This window comes from Octodon degus, unplaced genomic scaffold (assembly GCF_000260255.1).
Source record: "Octodon degus isolate 3935 unplaced genomic scaffold, OctDeg1.0 scaffold00259, whole genome shotgun sequence".
NCBI lineage: Eukaryota > Metazoa > Chordata > Mammalia > Rodentia > Octodontidae > Octodon > Octodon degus.
In genome coordinates this window covers 69,584-89,097 of record NW_004524835.1, presented here as the reverse complement: position 1 = coordinate 89,097, position 19,514 = coordinate 69,584, and the positions used below count along the sequence as shown (strand labels likewise).

At 34.5% G+C, this 19,514-nt stretch overlaps 1 protein-coding gene across 2 annotated transcripts in view; it reads left to right on the top strand.

Moving 5' to 3' along the window:
- Positions 1–2,194: 2,194 nt before the first annotated feature.
- The window catches only part of LOC101571038 (PWWP domain-containing protein MUM1L1), a 38,794-nt gene continuing 21,474 nt past the window's right edge, over positions 2,195–19,514 (top strand). The window contains exons 1-2 of one of the 2 annotated variants that reach the window (XM_004646202.2): positions 2,195–2,258; positions 11,382–11,559. The gene's annotated coding sequence lies outside the window, so the exon portion shown is untranslated. Of the gene's footprint in view, positions 2,259–9,165; positions 9,190–11,381; positions 11,560–19,514 lie in introns of those variants that run through there. The other variant, XM_023706479.1, reaches the window with a different exon arrangement.

Sequence of the window (19,514 nt, the reverse complement as noted above, 5' to 3'; positions counted from 1 at the left end):
ATTTGAATATTATAGGTGTGTAAACTCAGCAAAATATTCTAAAAGAGTCCAGTAGCCCATAATAGTATTGGGTCTTCCACTTGACTGGCAATGTCAGAAATTGTTGACCTGAGTCCCCCACAGCTCAACATAGCAGCGTGGCTTTACTTCTTCAATATTTTATATTTTGGTTGTTTATGATCATTGGTTTGTAAAGCATTTTAATACTAAAGAAAACAAAAATGATAGAAACAAAAATAAAAGCAACTCCTCAGAGATTTACTTTAGTCTAAATAACAATGTTTCTCAAGGTCTCATAATTTTTTTTAAAAGAAACTTTATCAGCTCTCTGTTCCTGCAGTTGCTATCTCTCAGTAAACTATGTTTTACATTCCTGATGCTAGCAAAAGCAGTTTGGCAATTTTGTGCAAGCTCTGGAACAGAAATTACCTTTACAGAATTTCAGAATAGATATAGAAATTACAATTTTAAACTTATGTCAGAGGTTGTAAAAGAAACTTCCATTAAAAGTCACATAAATGGAAGAAGAAAAGAAATATATATGTATATACACATGCTTGCTTGGATAATAATACTTCTGATTTCTGCTGGTCTATCGAAAGGACAATTTCATACTCATTTTTTTTCTCTCTCCTCTTTAATTTTTTATAATTTTTGACTAATTTTGCATGCTCATATCTGGTAATCTGAACAGCTAATATGAAGACAATGACATACAATATAACAACCACTGTTAAATTCCTATCATTTTATTTAATAAAATTCAGTATCGTTTCTAATGTGACTTTATGATATCTTTTATTCTCTTTAAAAAATAAAAAAGTCATATAAATGCACAAGTGGGATGAATTTGACCCAAAAACTTTCTTCACACCAATAAAACAATCAATACAATGAAGACAACTCAAAGATAGGAGAAAGCATTTGCAAACCAGATATTTATAAGGGAGTAATGCCAAAAATAATAAAATTCATAGCAAAAAACAAATTTGTTTTAAAATAGAGAAAGATGCTCAAAATCACTAATCATCAGAGAAATGTAAATAAAAACCACACTGAGCTATCACCTCACATTTCTTATGACAGCTATTATGTAAAAGTCAAAGCATAACAAATGTTGACAAGTATGTACAGGATAGGGAATGCTTCTATATCAGTGGTGGGACTACAAATTGATATACCCATTTTAGAAAATAGCATGAAGGTTCCTTCCAAACTTCAAAGTAAATTATCATACGATCCAGCAATATCACTTGTGAGTACACACCCAAAGAAAACAAGAACTCTGTCTCAAACAAGTATCTGCATCTTATATTCATAGCATTCCTACTCATAGTAGCCAAAATGTAGAAAATCTTGTCTGTCTAATGAAGAATATGTAGACAGGCTCAAAGCTGCAGTGCTTTCTTCATGGGGAAGCATTAGAAGTAACAGGAATTAATGAATTTTCTGCTTATGTCCTTCACCCCTTTTCCCACTCTATTGTTCATTTCTTTCTTATTGAACTATAGAAGCTACTTTAGGGATGTTTCTGTTTAATCACTTCCATTAAACAGTGTTTCTATAATTATGGGTGTCTTCTCAGTTTAGTTCATCCAAATCCTACCCTTCATACAGATTTTTTTATTTCTGTAAAAAACTACTTTCTTGGAAATTTCCAAAAGAAAAAAGTATAAGAAATTAGAAGAGAGGAAAAAATATTCTGTCTGAATTTTCAGTTCAAAATTATAAATTATTATTTCTACCTCAAATTAAATACTAGTTCATTGAGATTTTAATCAAGATACTTAGCATGGTTTGTTTCTTTGGTTGGTTGGTTTTTTTTTCTCTCTCTCTCTGTTTTGGTAGAGCTTGATCAATTAATCTTAAATTTACCAGAAATCAAGTACAAGACAGGACTGGGACAAAAGTAAGAAATAGTTTAGCTGATTTTTTTATTATATGAAAAAGATTTTATTTTTCTTTTTAATATTCCTCTTCCAAAATAATACCCCACTCTAGGGCTTTGAATAAAAATTGAACAGATATATTTTATCATTAACGTTTAAAATTCTAAAAGTTACATTTCTTTCCTTTAACAGTGCTTTGGTTTAACTTGTCGACATTTCTCCCACAAGAAAGTCCTCCTGCCTTCGCCTATCACGGTGAGGGGGCGGAGTATCTGTCTTTAAAGCTCCAGGCTTGTTAAGCTTGGGCAGTTTACAGGGAAGGGCTGTGTTACTGTTTACGGAGGTTTCAGCTGAAGAGCAGCTTCAAAGGTAAGGCGATGTCGTCCAACTGAGTTATTTTCACAGACTTTTGGAGGATTTGGTGTACAGGCGCGAAGTGACTGCTGTTTTACAGTTGTGCTTCGTTTCTGTGAAGGCATTATTTATTTACCTGGATTTATTTTATTCGTCCAGATATCACAGTGGTGGAAAACGGTGATCCTATTACACCAGGAGGAGGGAGTTTCTTCATGAGGTTTCAAAAGCTAGTTTTGGAATAGGGCATTTTATTTTTCAGTCAAAAAGCAGTAATGGCTGGAAAAATATAATCTTTTTTTTTATTTGGAAATAAAAGATATGCTAATACTAAACTAAAACTTGTTAGGGATATTACTTTCATATCACTTTGGATTTGTTGATTGTGTCTCTAACAAATCTGTTTTGGTAGAATTTGTATAAAAGTCTAAAGCATTGTATAATTACGCAGCTTCATCTAACTCTGAGAACAAAGAGTTTGGTTATTTGTCAAATTATACCCAATATTTTAAATGAATTGCTTTTTAATGATGTACAAAATGTGATCGTTATATCTCTAGCGGGAGAACTGTGTGTTCCTTTTGTACTATAATAAAAATATCCATGAGATCATAAAAATAAAGGACATTTCTTAATGTCACAAACAACAGGTATTTCTAGTAATAAAGCGTTTGTACTACTATAGAATGCCAAGCAGAAGAGGGAGCAATTTTCTACTTTCTTCCATAAGTCACTTTGCGTACATAACATAAAAATAACTGAAGTGAAATTTTAAAATTGTGTGTGAGGAAGCTACCTCTTCCAAAATGGTGCAAACATATATAAACATAAAAGGATGTCAAATATGCAACACAATCAGTAATTTCAAATAATATAGTCAAACCTATATATATTGTGAAAGAAAAAAATCAAAGAATTAGGCTCAAATATAAGTAATAAAAGACTCAGGAGTGCGAGTACTGATAATGTGATAGACTCTGTGTACTTTTAAGATTCTTTTAGAAACAATGCAACTGAAAGGGGAGTCATTTATTTTGTCACAGACACTTGAACAGATACTCATATTTCATTGTCTTTAGTGGAAGTTTGATTTTGTTTTTAGATTTAAGAGACTGGTTATTTAGATGTTTGTGCTTTTCTGGAAATTAATTAAACAGTCCAGACATTAGTTCAAGCAGAAGACACTTATCTGTACTCTGGATAAAACAAATAGTAGAATAGTCACATTCAGCCTACAATATTGATTACTATTTACCTGTAAAAAGGAGGAACTGAAAATGGAAAGAAAAGAATCTGTAGTATAGTCTAAAAATAAGCAAATTGCCAGAGGACTGACATCATGAAATGGCATCTTTTACCAAAAAATGTGTGTGTGCATTATTATATGCAAGTGTATGTGCTACTTTTTAATTTTTAAATATCAGTGAGGTTGGAGAGAAAGAAAATTTTGACCTTTCATGTGTTACATATTTCCATTTTAAAATAACAAGGTTGCATTATTCTCATTATGAGAAAATGCGATAAAAGTTTAGATATGTTTTAAAATGCAAAGCAATTCACAAAAGATGTTATGAAAATGCTTTTTATTTTGCACAAATGATCAAATATATTGTTTGCAGGAAAAATACAGAGAACAAATCATAATATTTCAACCTTTATTGACATTTGATTTCATCATTGGAAATTCAAAAGAAGTAAGACAGTATGCAAGAGAGATATTATAATTACAAAGATTACAATGAGGATTTTCTGTTCCTGTTTTTTTTTTTTTTTTTTGTGTAGCTCACCTACACACCTCTTAAGCTGAGAATGAAAAAATTGCAAGTTTGAGAAGGCTACTATGGTCTTTTTTTCCAACTTTCAATCCTTTTTTACTAATTATATTGAGAAAAAATAGCAATGAGACAGTTTCAAAACCAATTAACAGGACAGTTTCAATAATTAATACATTGCATATTGTTGTCTTCTTAGTGGTTATCCATAGTACAAGATGCAGACATGATATCCTATACAAACACTATTAGTACAAATCTTTCTTCTCATTGAATTAAGAGGAAAGTAGATGTATATCTATCCTAACTATTTTGTGTATACAGATACAAAATGGGCTACTATGTTCTTTTTTTTTGGTTTATATTTTTTTTCCATAATTTTATTGAGGAACAAATAGCAATGAGAGAGTTTCAAATCAAATTGGTAGGACAGTTCCAATAATTAACACATTGAATACTCTCTTCCTAGTGGTTATTTGCTATATAAGATGCAGACAAGATATCCTATTTACAAACACCATTAGAACAAAACCCTCTATTCATTAAGAGAATGTAACTATATATCTATCCTAACCACTTTGAATACACGGATACAAAATGGACATTCCCTTTTTTGTTAAGTTCCATCATTTAAATATTACAGGTGTGTAAACTCAGCAAAATATTCAAAAAGAGTCCAGTAGTCCATAATAGTATTGGATCTTCCTCTTGACTGGCAGTGTTAGAAATTGTTGACAAGAGTCCCCTACAGCTCAACATAACACCATGGTTTTACTTCTTCTTTTTTTTTTTCTTTCTTTTTTTGACTTTACTTCTTATACTTCGTTTTCATACTTTTCTGATGGTTGGTTAAGACCAAGATAAAGCAAGATCTATACAACAAAAGTTGTAGCTTTTGGGGCTACTATGTCCTTGATGACTAGTTCCCACGATTTCCTGTAAGGATTTGAGTGTTTGTAGTTCTGATTTTGATCACAAGATGGCGCTTACCAGATTTCAAAAATTTTCTCCAGGCAACCATTTTTACAAAGTGAACAAAGCAATTTGATGTATTTTGTATTAGCCAACTGTGAGAGAGCATGTAGGGTATGATTGAAAAGAATTCTTAAAAGACTGAACATTTATAAGGGAAAAAAACTCCAAATGAGGACTGATGGCAGGAATCACTTGCAAACTATTAAATGCTACCCAGAATTTGACTTACAGAAGAGACAAAGCAAATCCTACTTTTCTTCTTTCGTCTACCCACCTAATAATTTCCCTGAGAAAGATGATTTCAAAATGAACCAAATAGCATATATAAATACCAGAGAGCATTTTATATTACAAGAATGTGATGGAAAATAAACATGATATCTACATCACAGGTGAGATTTCACCTCATTACAATTTTTCAGAATAATATGCCTGGTAGTGTCTTGGTAAGGAAATTTCTTTACATTTTTAATTATGTGATTTGATTCCTTCTTTTTCCACAGCCTCGCTTAATATTCAGAGGTCTATGAGACCTGATTGCCTGCCTGTTATCCCAGGTGAGCCCCAGAAAGGTAGTGCAGCCGCAGAAATGGCCAGCAGTCAGAGGGAGAATTAGGGTAGCTGGCTCACAGGGCCAGGAACACTGCAGTACACATAGCAGAGGGTAATGCATCAAACATTTCACATTAAAAGCATATTGAGATCTTGAAGGATAATTAACTTGGTTTCTTTTTTGATAGCTATAGCATTTTAAATTAAAAACTATTTATTGTTTTTTTGTTTGTTTTGTGGCCAGATCAGAACTGGTGGGGCTGGGGCAGCATTTGGTGCCAGAGATTGAACCATGGTCCCTGCGCTTTGCCTAAACTTGCCTAAGCAGGTGCTTTAGAACACTGAGTTATCTTGTCAGCCCCTAAAAACTATTTATGTTAATAACATGCTCATTTAGGAAATTTTGGTACAATTCAAGTTGCTCTGTGTCCTGTAGCTATAGCATTTGTAATTCACAGTCACAACTTCTCATTTTAAAAATCTCATACTTTAAACAACTATGAAAAAACTTATGGCTGACACTCACAGTTTTACTGTTATATCTCACAACTTGTCAAGGAGCCATTCTTAGTCTTGAGTGAAGACAGTTGGATGTCAGGCCTAGATACACCATGATCCACATGATAGAAACTAAGAATCTTGTCATTTTCACATTGAAAGCTATGTTTCAATCTTAAAGGATTAATTTATTTTGATTTCTGCTTTGTAGTCAAATCATTTTTTTTCATTTAAATAATTTTTGCCCTCAGGATTCAATCCCAGGGCTTTGCACATGTTAGGTGAGTGTTCCACCAATGAGCTACTCTCCAATCATGCAGTTACATCATTTTAAATATTGAAAAATTGGGGTACAATTCATTTTGATCCCTTTTCTGTATCCATAATGCTTATAATTAAAACTTACAGATTCTCATTTTGAGTATCTTATTTGAAGCTACTACAAGAAAATGATGGAAAAGGCTATTTGTGTATCCACCTGAAGTTCCAGCTATGGCTTAACCCCTTCTGTCTGAATCTATTTTTCTTCCTTGGATCTTGTGTCCATTCTCATTGCCATTCCATTTTCTTTCTACTAGCAGAACAAATCTTTTATCCAATCCCTTTTCTTTATGCCATATTTTAATCTAATCCAGTTATCACTACCTGAACCTGCATTGTGAAATTTCAGAGGGATAAAAAGAGGTTACCATAAGTGAGGACCATTTATTAACACTGAGGCCATAAATTCATTCTTCTTCAAAAACACGACTTTTCTAACAAAGTATCTACAATTTTTATGACTGCATCATCAAATGTACTTTAATAATTGATATTTGTACATCATAAATTAATTTCACAGGGAAACATTACCTATGAGATTTTATTAACTATGCTAAGATATGGAAATATAACTTAAATAGTTGCTACAGATTAAGTTCTTTGTACAGATAAACCAGCAGTTTCAAACTCACAACTGAGTTCCTGCTCACAGGACTCACAAAACTCAAATCCATAAACTTGTTAAAATTCCTTCATGAAAAACTTTGATGGGGGACTGAGAAGATGGCTGAGTAGAATAAGTGCTTCCCTGGCAAGCGCAAGGGCCTGAGTTCAATCCCTAGTTCCACAAAAAAAAAAAAAAAAAAAAAAACCTCTGATAGGCTAGACACTGGACCCAAGCAGTAGAAATCCATGTTACACACACACACACACACTCGCGCGCGCGCGCACGTGCGCGCGCACAATTTGATGAGTGGTCACAGAATAATTTTAATACAGCCTCGCCCTGCTTTTATAAACATCTGGAAATATGATATTCTCTTCTAAAGAAGAGTCCCCAATGCAGGTCATTTTTTTAATTAGTTAATTATAGAAAGAGCTGTATCATAGTGCAACTGCTCCTGTAATCTGAATAGTTAGCATATGGCAAGATATGTGTTTTCTTCTTCTTTGTGATAAGACATGGGGTTGTGTAAAAATTTTAAAAATTTTGTTTTAAATTTGGTACATTATCTTAAGAGACCTAAACTTTAGAATTATCCTTCAGCAGTGGAAAAGTTTTAGAACTTCTTGAGAAGTAACACCTAGAAGTTAAAGACAATAAAGATCTAAATTTCAGGGTGAATTTCTTATTTTTTTAATTAAAAAACTCATCAAAAGAAGATATAAATATAATCTCCCATATCTAATTATCAGGTGCAGACAACTAATCACAAGGAATAGTCAGTTGTTAATAACAGCGGAATGAAATGGGCTTTTCACTGTGTGAAAAATGATTGCCAGTGTCTGTCCAGGAAAAGGCATATCTGAAAAGAAATTACTACCAGAAAAATACAAACAAAACAGATTTATCATGACTGTTCTAAAGCCAACTGAAAACTATCACCAGATATGGTCAGTACACACTCAATAGTGTACCACAATATTTTAAAATTTGTTTTTGGTATGCAAAAGGCAGAGACAGTTCATGGGTAAGTACAATAGTTAATGAAGATGGCTGTAGTTAATTCTCCGATGTGTTCACCAGCACAGATATGAGATTAAGCCACACAAACCAGGTTTCTCACAATCCAAAAGTAAATGGCATTATTTATTCTATCGAAGAGACAGGATTTCAATCCTCTTTGGCTTGATGGAGTACTGTGGAGTGAGGGCACATTCTTATGTTTTGGAGTTAAAGTGTCTCCAATTTCATCTTACTCTCTTCCGTACTTTGTGGTCATAGGTGATAAGTGAGTATCAGTTTCCTTATTCCCTTGCTAAGTGCATATTGTGACATTTCTTTGCTTCTAGGTAGAAGAATGCCATTTCAGTAATGTTCACATTTGCGTTGCATCTCTGATTATTAAGAAAGGCGAATATTTTATTTTAGTCAATTTTAGTTTTTATTTTGTATTTAGGTTTTGAAGGGTCTCAATAAAGAGTACTTCCCTCTTTACTGAACAATTTGATATAAAACAAATAGAGTTATAAATGGAAGTGAAAAAATCAGCTTTTCAGTACAAGGCAAAAGTAAGTTATAGAACATTGGTTATGGTGAAAATTAATTGGAATACAACCCCAAATGGAAGCAAAGGAATGCAAGTAGCTTTAAGGCTTGCAGCTGTACAAGAGTAAAGGTTCTTACAGTTGTACTACATGACCTTTATTGCAAGAAAGCAATTAGAATTAGTCTCCATAATATTGTGAATTATCCATTTGTGGTTTATCCCCCATTTTACATTGTTATTTATTACTACTATATAAAAGCTACTTCAGTGATACTCATTTGTAGAAATTAGGTGCCAGAACAGGCAAATAGGCAACCTATATATTGTATGATATATACAGTTTTAACTAGTCTTAACAAGCTCTCTTTTATATGATAATGCGGTCCTTTTTTTTTTCTTGGAAATCACTGACCCTTGCAGCTTCAATGTAAATTAAAAGACAAATGTTGCCAGTTCTCCTTTCAAGTGCTTTAAAAATGCACTTTTTTTTCCTTCAATGAATTGCAGTTTAACTTGCCAATTCTCTTCCCTGTAATTGAGAAAAAGGACCCCTGCTTTCCTGTCCTCTTGAGGGGGCGGAGCCTTCTGCGAACAGCTGGGAAGTAAGCGCGCCTGGCCAGTCTTAGGGGAGGGGCTGCATTTCACTTCGTGAGGCTGCAGCTGACGAGAAGCTTCAAGGTAATGGCTGTCTTAAAGCTACTTATTTTCTGGGAATTTCTTCTTTAGGTCTTGGTGTTAAGCTAAAATAAAATAGAGATTGTTGCCTGGGAGAGGGGGAGTGGAATATGGTTTTGGTCGAATTGCTCTTACTGAAGCAGAATTAATCTTCTGTAATTTTTGTTTCTTCTGATATTTTTTAAAGTCCACAGTGTGGGAATAGGTGATCAGATTACAGATTCTAAATTAAGATTTAAGTGAGGCGTGTTTTTCATGTTAATTTTTGCGTGGCAGTTCATGTTTCTGTCATTACAGATTTTATTATATTTTATTTACAGAGTATATGCTACCAAAATACTGATAGAAAGATATGGATATATCAACAACTGGCACAAACACAAATATAAACGTATACGACCATAGAAAGGGATTTAAATATGCTGTTGAATGATAACACTTGTTAACATAAAGAGGTGTTTTACCTTACAGGGGTGACTAGACACCGTGGTAACAATCAGCATCTCTGAGTAATTAGATTCCTTGTTAAAATCAGCGTTTCTGATTGTTCAAATTACTGGATTTTTAAACAAGCTACTTTTTACTTGGATTCAGTATTTTTAGAATTCAGCATTTTAGATCCTTTTAGAGTGATTTTTCTGTGCTATGATCATTTTGAAAGTTAGAAGAGAAAAATGATGCCGAAAGAGCATACCATTTTGTTTAAGATACGTAAATGGTCACAGACACGCACAAACATGCTCTGATACCTTCCTTATCTTTTGCTGATAGCAAAATTATTCCCAGATCTGGTCAAGAGGGTAGGCTGACTCAGTCTTGCCTACAGCCCGCATGTGTCCTCACGTAGCTCATCCCTTAAGACCCGTGGTCAGCTGGAAGCACTTTTTTCTACATCATCTAAGTTTAAACAGGAGCTAAAAAAATAATTTCGTTTATTTCTGTAAAGTGTTTTAAAGGTAGTGTGTGAAGTGATGCTTCCAAACAGTGCACTGCTTATAAAGTTGACAAAACATGAACTTGTAGTGAATTGAAAAGATCTTTTTGAAGTAGTATTAGGCGAAAAAAGCAAATTTCAAAACAAGTAGCATAATATGTCACTGAAAAAAAGCTATTAATAAAATATGTATAACCACATTCTTAAAAATGTAACATCCAACCTGATGGAATTATTTGGGTGGTTGAAGCATGCTTTACTATCTGTATTTAAAAATAAATAAAGATGGATAGATATAGTAATTTTCTAACAATCAGAAAAAAGATTAAGATAGAATGCTGCAAAGTTGAGAGAAAATTTATTTGAATTTATCCATTAAAGGATCACACTGAAAATACTACTTAATATGGAAAAATGTTTAAACTGTGAAGTTCAGTAGAGTAAAAAGGTATTTTAAATGGCATACATACACATATGGTAAGAGAAAATATTAAAAAGGCACTAATCCTTTTGGCTTTCCAAAACTGTACTTCTTATGTTTCTCATATTTTCAGTTTTTAGCAAGGAAGCATTTTATTTTACAATCAGATTATTGGAGTTGAAAATGTTTGGGCACCATTTTTTTGTATAATACACAAAAAAATCTCTGAATTTAAGCACGGAGTATTCTAGAAGCCTATAAAAGCTGCTGTCTGGCAGGGTGAAGTTCCCACCCTAAGGACAAGGTAGTGGCAGTTCTAGTTCTGGTCACAAGATGGCAGTTTCCAGATAGCCAAAATTTCTTCCAGGCAACTGTGTTTATAAAGTGAACAAGCAAAGCGATGAAACATATTTTGTATTAGCAGAATATGAGATAGCATGTAGACTGTGAAGAAAATGCCATTGAAAAACATTACATTTGTCTAGAATACAATGTCCTACCGAAGAACCGATGTTAGGATTCAAAGAGAAACAGTGTGCTGTTGGAGAGAGTGTGACCAGTAGTATACACAAAACAATTGCTATTTCCCTTCTGTTTTGTCTCCACTCTTAATTTTCCTGAAGGAGATGATAGAATCATGAACTAAATAACATAACTGTTTCCTAGAGATTATTTCATATTATAAGAACATGAGGGAAAATATACACGGCATTTGCCTCACAAATGAGATTACACCTCATTCTTGTTTCAGAATGACATACCAACTAGACTTTTTTCTGAAAATTATCTTACATTTTTGCCATTTTATTAGTTTGACTCTGTCCTTCTTTTCTGTCTTAGGTCAAAGATGATAAATGAGACCTGGGAAGTCGGCCTGTGATACTGTTTGAGTTCCACAAAAGCAGAGGAGCCTCCAAAGTGTTCAACAGGTTGAAGGCTCTGCAAGACAAGCAGTTGAAGTGATAATCAACACAGCTGAATTACAAGGCCAGAGCTGCTGTTATCCACATAACAGAGGGTAAGACTCTATTTCATAAAACATTTTATGTTAAAAACATGTTAATTTGACAATACAGAGTATAGTTTATTTTGTTTCTGGCTTGCTAGCTGTAACGTTTCAAATTGAAGAACATGCTTTCTAGTGTTGGCACTAACTCAACTTGCAATGGCTTCACTTAACACATTGTCAACTTTATGACAGTACAAAGCCATTGATATTCAGTAAAATTCATCCTTTGAAATTAGATCTTTTCCCAGACTTGTGATATGCAGTACAACATCCTGTCTTGATGTTGGACAGTGGCTGCAAACCATAACTCCAATATGAGAAAAAATAGTAGTCTACAGTGGACTGTATTATCACCATTTGGGGGATGTTGCTTTGTGTTTTTGTATCCTACTGTAATAGAGAAATTAATTCCCACACTGGTGAATATCATATGCATTAAGTTTAAGGTCTCACATCAGAAATGTACTTGCAAACCAAAGAAGGTTAGTATAGTTTTATTACAGTTAAGAAGATAAACACCTCCTAGAATTATACAAGGGATCTGTCCCAAGTGAGTTCCACCAATTCTTTTTATCAAGATTATTTTATACAGCAAAGTCACAATGTAGGTCAAACCAGAATCAACCAATAGGACTACAACTATAGTCTCTTAGTTAATATTGTTCCAATAGGGAAACAAGGGATGTAACAAGGTTATATGGTAAGGATCATTAACTTTAGCTTATCTATAATTTCGTGAAAGTTTGTGTTTGGATGTTCTGGTCACCCACTCATTCCTCTGATGCCTATCTGGACTCACTGGGCCACATGGTGCTAATTGCAGTAAAATCCCAAATTGCTGTTTATCTTTACGGAGACTCCCAGGCTTGGCTGCCAGTCTCCACCTTGAGGCCTGCCCCACTTCAGATTCACCTCCAGCTGCAACTTTGATGTTTCTGTGTCTTTTGTACTGACTCCCTTGCTGAGCCAGTCCCTCTCTTGGCTGCTTGTACATTTATATCTAACCTAGCTGTCTGTAATACCATTTCTACAGAACACATTATTTCTCAACAATGATATTTTCAGCTTATGATGAATTTACTGGGATATAACTCTCAGTCCAAGAACATGTATATGCTAAATCTCTATAATGAAATTGATCAAATGACCATGATAATGGTAACTTTTAGAAATCTAGCATGTTCTAGCCAACTACCTAACCCTCAAGAAACCCTTGTAAAAGGAATACTGACAATAAGTAGCCATGCCGATTCTGAATCTCTGATTCCTGAACTAGTCCTTTTAAGAGAAATTATTGTGTTCTGCTCTGGGCTGGTGTGAGAGACATACCCCAGTGTCTGTCTGCCTGCCTTCCTTATACAAAAGAGCAGCAGTGGCAGATTGGAAAAATTAAAAGGGGATTTATTTCTTGAGAGTAACTCAAGAGGCCACAGAGGAACAAAGTGTTCAGTAACAGAAATGGACTTCCAGAAGTATCCCCCAACTCTCCTTGACCATTTCTGATCAACCCTTTACACACACACACACACACACACACACACACACACACACACACACACACACCTTCCTTTTGTGTGTTGGCTATAATTAATGAAGGTCATGTCCTGGTACATTATGAAACTATCCTTCTTTTTTTGAACTTTTAAACATTTTATTCAACCAGATATATCTCATGGTCTGGTTCCAAGTATTCATTTATCCTTTTGTATATGTCTTCTCCATATTTATTGGAGGCAGAAGAAATTTCATGGACAGAAGAAATTTATTTGCATGCTCTTTTTTGTTTGCCTTTTCTTTATGTGAGTATCCTATTGTTTCCTCCATTAAAAATTATCTATTTGAACTAACTTGTATTTAGAACCAAATAAATGAGCCAAAAAAGGAGAAAACTTGTAGCTTTAAAACAATGGATGCCCCAAAGGTAATGTTCTTCTGATGAAATAAGACTGTTAACCACCGATCACTGATATCAGTGCTTTTCTAGATGATTATGACATTTCTCATTTCTATCAGATGTACCAGTGAATTGCACAATACTGAGAGTTTTTGTGTTCATTTTTAACTTTTCTTCTTTTCCCCTTCTTTTCAATATATGCATATCTACCCCTTGCTATATACATAGTTTATCCCTGAACATTAAAAATTATATTAACTTTATACTTTAATAGCTGGTAGCACTTTTTTGCCTCCATCCCACTCACAAGATTAAAACTGGGTCCCAAACCAGTCTATGTGTATCTTTCTGTTCAATAATTGGAATGCCTAAGCTTTCCATAGTTCTTGTTTGAGGAATGTAAAGTTTAGATGTTGGGTCTTAAACAGTCTGTCTTATCTCGCTAAAGAACTCATAAGTACCCTTTATCAGGGGGATGTTTAGAATGGTTTTGGTTCTGCTCCGGTCTATTCCTTTGGATATCTCAGAGCAAAATGAGGGTTAAGGGTAGTCATAGTTGTCTTTATGTTTCCCAGGGCAAATCTCAGAGAGGTATTTCTTTTTGCCTAGTAAATCTAGGAAGGACACTATAGCTTCATTATTCTACTTTAATAATCAGAGAATAATAGAGCTTTGTATGTCTTGTGCAATAATGATAGGGTTGTGAGGTCTTCATAAACCTTATTTTCATTTCATTCTTTTTAAATATTTCCCATTCCATTACACCAAGTATTGGCTTGTAATAGTTTTGTCCACTGGCACAGTACATTTTACCATTACCTATGACATAAAAATCCTGCTAAACATAGCAAGTTTCTCCCCTTGTAACCTCTACATCATTTGTTATTCTTTTAACCTCTTTTTTAAAATCACATACCATACATTTTGTTTCAGTTTTGGAAACCTTTCAGCACTGGCAATGATTCACTGTCTGACTTGTCTTTTGTTGCACTTAGAATGTTCATAGTTAGTAAATTAATTTGATCTTTGTCCACTTCAGCTAGTACATGTTAATAATAATGACCTCCTTGTTTATAGCCAGCTTTCATTGTTCTTTGTGTCTCTGCTTAGAGAGATGGGTGTCAGTAAAATTTTCAGTATCTATTATGCCTAAGATTTTTTGCTTTACCAATGCCCATGACACATCACTATCTTTGAGGGTGTTCTAACTGAACCATTCTTAGTGTTTGAACAGAATATAAATGTCTTTGATGGCTGCTTGGATGCCTTATTAAGACTAAGGTTTCTCTGGGTATATATGTATTTATAGTTAATTCCTTAATATAGCTGAGTGTTACACTGAATGGCTATTTGACAATTTGAAAGTTTGTGTATCCATTCTTCAGTAGATTTGCAGTTATTGGAGATTATCATTAAAGTTATTAAACATTCCAAAACAGATCTTTATGTACATGTCAGTTTTATTTTTACTTGGTTAAATACCAAAAAGTAAAATTTCTGAGGTGAATGGCAAGAATATGTTTAGCTACATTAACAAGTACAAACTGTTTTCTAAAGTGACCACATCATTTTGCATATCCCCTGTGATATGAGTTCTTGTTGTGAATCATTTATAGAAGTTAATGCTGTCAGGATTTTTTAGGGGGTGGGGCTGGTACAGCATGTGGTGCTGGGGGTCAAACTGTGGTCCCCCGTGCCTGCCTAAGCGTACCTAAGTGGGCACCTTAGACCGCTGAGCTATCTTGCTGATCCTGACAGGATGGTTTTTGGGTTGGTTTTTTGTTTTTGTCTCTTTAACACTAGCCAATTTTTTTTTATGGTGGTGATAAGTAGCACATGGCTATGACAGAAATTTTGAAGACATTAATCTAATCATTACTATGGAAGAACTCCTGGACCAGATGTCCTGCAAGTAGAAAAGAATGGTGCATCTAAAGCCAGAAACCTGGGCTTGGGGCCAGGGAGATAGCTCACTAAAATAAGCACCTGCCTGGCAAGTACAAGGTCCTGAGTTCAATCCCCAATATTGCAAAAAACAAATAAAGAAAGACAGACAGACAGACAGACAGACAGACAGAAAGAGAAAACAAACAAGCAAGCTGGGCTCAAGATTCCACCATCATCACAGACTAGCATCCTGGTGCTTGAAAAGCCATTTAACTTTAGTCCTGCTTTCTTTACTGTGTCTTTTTGTACCTGCTTCTTGCCTTTTATGCCTGGTTGATAAGACTCAAGCAAGAAAAATTCACTATCAACAAGTAGTTATTTAAATCAAGATGATTTTCCAAACTCAGAGTCTATGATATTATGTTAATGAAATTCTATCAGCACTATTTAAGAATCATGGGAAAGATTTTGTGGGACTGGGGAGATAGTGTGGTGGCTTAAATGCCTGTCTGGCAAGTGCAAGATCCAAGTTGAATTCACCGTACCCCCTGCCATGCTAGCCACTGAAATCAGGTGTGGTAGTGCATGCTTGTAATCCCAGTGCTACGGAGGCTGAGAAAGGAGGATCACTATGAGTCTTAATTGCATACCAAACAAAAAACTTTAAATGAGGATTTTGTGTTCAGGCCCAGGTAGAAAGAACCCTTCTCCTGCTCTACCTCCCTCCCATAACAGCAGTTCATATAAAGGTGTTAATGATGTTTTATTAAGGTATTACTTCCATTATCTTTAATTACTAATTATGTTTTACAGGTTTTCATGTGCTCATTTGCCATATACATTTCTTTGGTGGTGTCTATTTAACTTATCTATTTTTAAAGAAGAAAGAAACAAAAGAGGGAAGGGAAAAAGAAATATATATGTGTATACATCTGATAGCTTGGATAATTTGCTGATTTCTGCTGGTCTATTAAAAGGAGCAGTTAATGCTTCATTTTTTTTATAATATTGTAACCAAACTTAAAGGCTTATATCTGGTAATCTGAACAACTAATTTGATGACAGCAATGTACAATACAACAGCCATTGTTGAATTCCAACTACTTCGTTTAGTGAAACTCTGTACTGTTTCCATTTTTTACTATTTTTGTATTCTCGTTAAAGAATTAAAAAATACCAAAAAAAAAAAGTTTTAGGGGCTGGGGCGATGGCTCAGTAGAATAAGCGCTTCCCTGGCAATCTCAAGGGCCTGAGTTCAATCCTCAGTTCTGCAAAAAAACCAAGAATTAAAAAACACATGTGAATTTTTCTGTACATATATGTGTACAAATATGTGTACAAATATGTACATATATGCATAAAAAGTATATATATATATATATATATATATATATAGCTAGGCCACTTTCTTTTGATTCGTTTCATTAATTAAAAAATTAATTAAAATACATTATCCATTTTTAATTGGATTGTTAATCTTATTGGATTGAAATTTAAAACCTTTTTATGTATTCTGGTTACAAATTCTTTACCAGATATACATTTTGCACATATTTTCTTACTTTCTGTAAATTTTACTTTCATTTTATATTTTGCATATCAGAAGTTGTTATGCTTTGTGTTTAGATGTCCCTCCAAAGCCTTGCAGTCATGGGGCAGACTTTTAGAAGTTGGGATTGATTTATGATGCAATGCTGGGGTTATGGGTATGAGCACTACACTCACCCTGGGACGGGGCACCTGCATACAATATAAGGAAAGGAAAGAGTCTTGCGCTCTCTCTCTCTCTTCTCCTCTTTTGCTTTTGCTGCTTTGGCTGTGCTCCACCACCATGAATTGCTGCCCCTCTGCCACACCACTCTGCCTTAGATCCAGCAGATTATGAACTGAAACCTCCACACACTAAGCTGCAATAAACTTTTCATTCCCTAATTTGGAGTTCCAGGTATTTTGTCTCAGGAATGAGAGAAAAGTAACTGAGAATAAGTTCAATCTGACAATTTTTATGTTTTTTTTTTTGTATTTTAATAAACTTTTATCCCATCCAAGATCTCAAAAACATTCTCCTGTTTTTTTTCCAAATTTTACACATTTCTGCCAGCAATCTACCTTAAATTAATATTTTTTACTGTCTTCACCCAAGCTACACTCTTACTTAAGGGGTCAAAATATACTAATTTTGCTTCTTATATCCAGTAATTCTAGCACCATTTATCAAAAGAACACTATTTCTCTATCTAAGTAGTTTTCTCAAAAATAAATTGACTGTTCTTCCTATTCTATTTGTGTTCTAATGGCCTATATGTCAGTATTTGGTCAGGAATGCACTATTTTGATTACTGTGGTCTTGGAATCAGATAATATATCTTTATACTTTTACTTCTTTCTCAGAATTCCTCTAGATTTACTACTTCATTTGCTCTTCCATATGTATTCCCAATTTCTACGAAAAGCTTGTTGAAATCTTGATTAAGATTGCAGTAATTTATGGGCTGGGGAGATAGTTCAGTGGCATAAACACCTCTCTGGCAAGTGCAAGGTCCTGAGTTGGATCTCCAGGACCCCAAAAAGAAAAACAAAAAAAGAAGGTAAAAGATTGTAGTAGCTTCATAGATACATTTACAATAATGCTATATTGTAAAATCTGTTTATTTTGATCAATGTAAGTGATGTGAAATGTCATGTTATGGATTATGTCTTGATGCCCACAAAAGCCTCGTGCATTCATAGATGAGGCTTTGGAAGGTCACTGGATTACAGGACAGTACAGCTGCCACGTAGTGAAGGCTGGGTTTGATCAGTGGAGACAAGTAACTGGGTGCATGACATGGAAGGGTATGTCTCTACCCAGGGTTCCTCCCTTCTCTCTCTGCTTTTTGGGTGCCATGGCATGACATAACTTTCCTATGCAATGCCTCCGCCCATGCTGTCCTGCTTTGGTGTCAGTGCAAAATGGACTGCAAGTTCTACACAACTATGAGGCAAAATAAATCTCTTCTCCAAGTTGAGGTTGTTCAGTATTTTGTGCCAGAAACAAGGAAAGTGGCCAACACCCCATTTGTTTAAATCTCCATTAATTAATTTATTTAATCAATATATTAAATTCTTTATTTTTTCTATTTTTATGAATATAGGACAGGGTCTACAAGATGTACAGCGTCTCACCACACAGATCAGATTGGTAGTGATTCTCCTGTTTTCAGCCTCCCAAGCACTGGGATTACAGGCATGCGCCACCATGTTCAGTCTCAATTGCCATCTCAGCATGCCCCAGGGGTGTGGCCCAGGGATTGAACTCCCAGCCGCTGCATCTCCCTAAGCAGGTGCTTTAGTCTGCTGAGCTATCTGGTCAGCCCAAGTATATTAAATTCTTTAGCATAGAAATTCTATATGTATTTGCTGGAGTTATTCTCCCTTTGTATTTAATTTCTTTTAAAATTGAAAATGGTATGTTTTTAAAGCAAGAAGTTTTGAACTTTATTGTATAGAAATAGAATTAGTTGTTTAATATTGATTTCATATTTGGTGATATTGTTAAACTTATTAGGTATAGTGGATTTCTGGGCAGATTTGCTAGGAATTGCCACACAGATGATCATGTTGTTTCCAAACAGAGTGGTAACTTTCTTTACAAATCCTATGCCATTGATCTATTTGTTGAATCTTAGTATATTTACCAGTATCTCCAATACAATTTTTTTCTTTCTGTATTTTAGGGGGAGTCTACAGGGTGTTCAGCGTCTCACTGAGAGATCGGACTCACAGTGATTCTCCTGTTTACAACCTCCTAAGTGCTGGAATTACAGGTGAACACCACCACGCCCAGTCTCAATTGCTGTCTCAGCATACCCCAGGGGCAGGGCCAGCATGGCGGGACCAGGAATTGAATCCTCAGTCCCTGCGCCTACTTGAAGGTGCTTTAATCTGCTGAGCTATTTGACCAACCCCTTCAATTCAATTTTTTTATTAATTTTATTGAGAAAGAAATAGCATTGAGACAGTTTCAAAACAGGTTAGTAAGACAGTTACAATAGTTAATATATTGCATATTGTTGTCTTCATAGTAGTTATTCAGAGGACAAGATGCAGACAGGATATCTTGTCTAAACACTATTAGTTCAAAACTTTCTTCTCATTGAAATAAGAAAAAGTAACAGTATATCTATGCTATTTTGTACATATA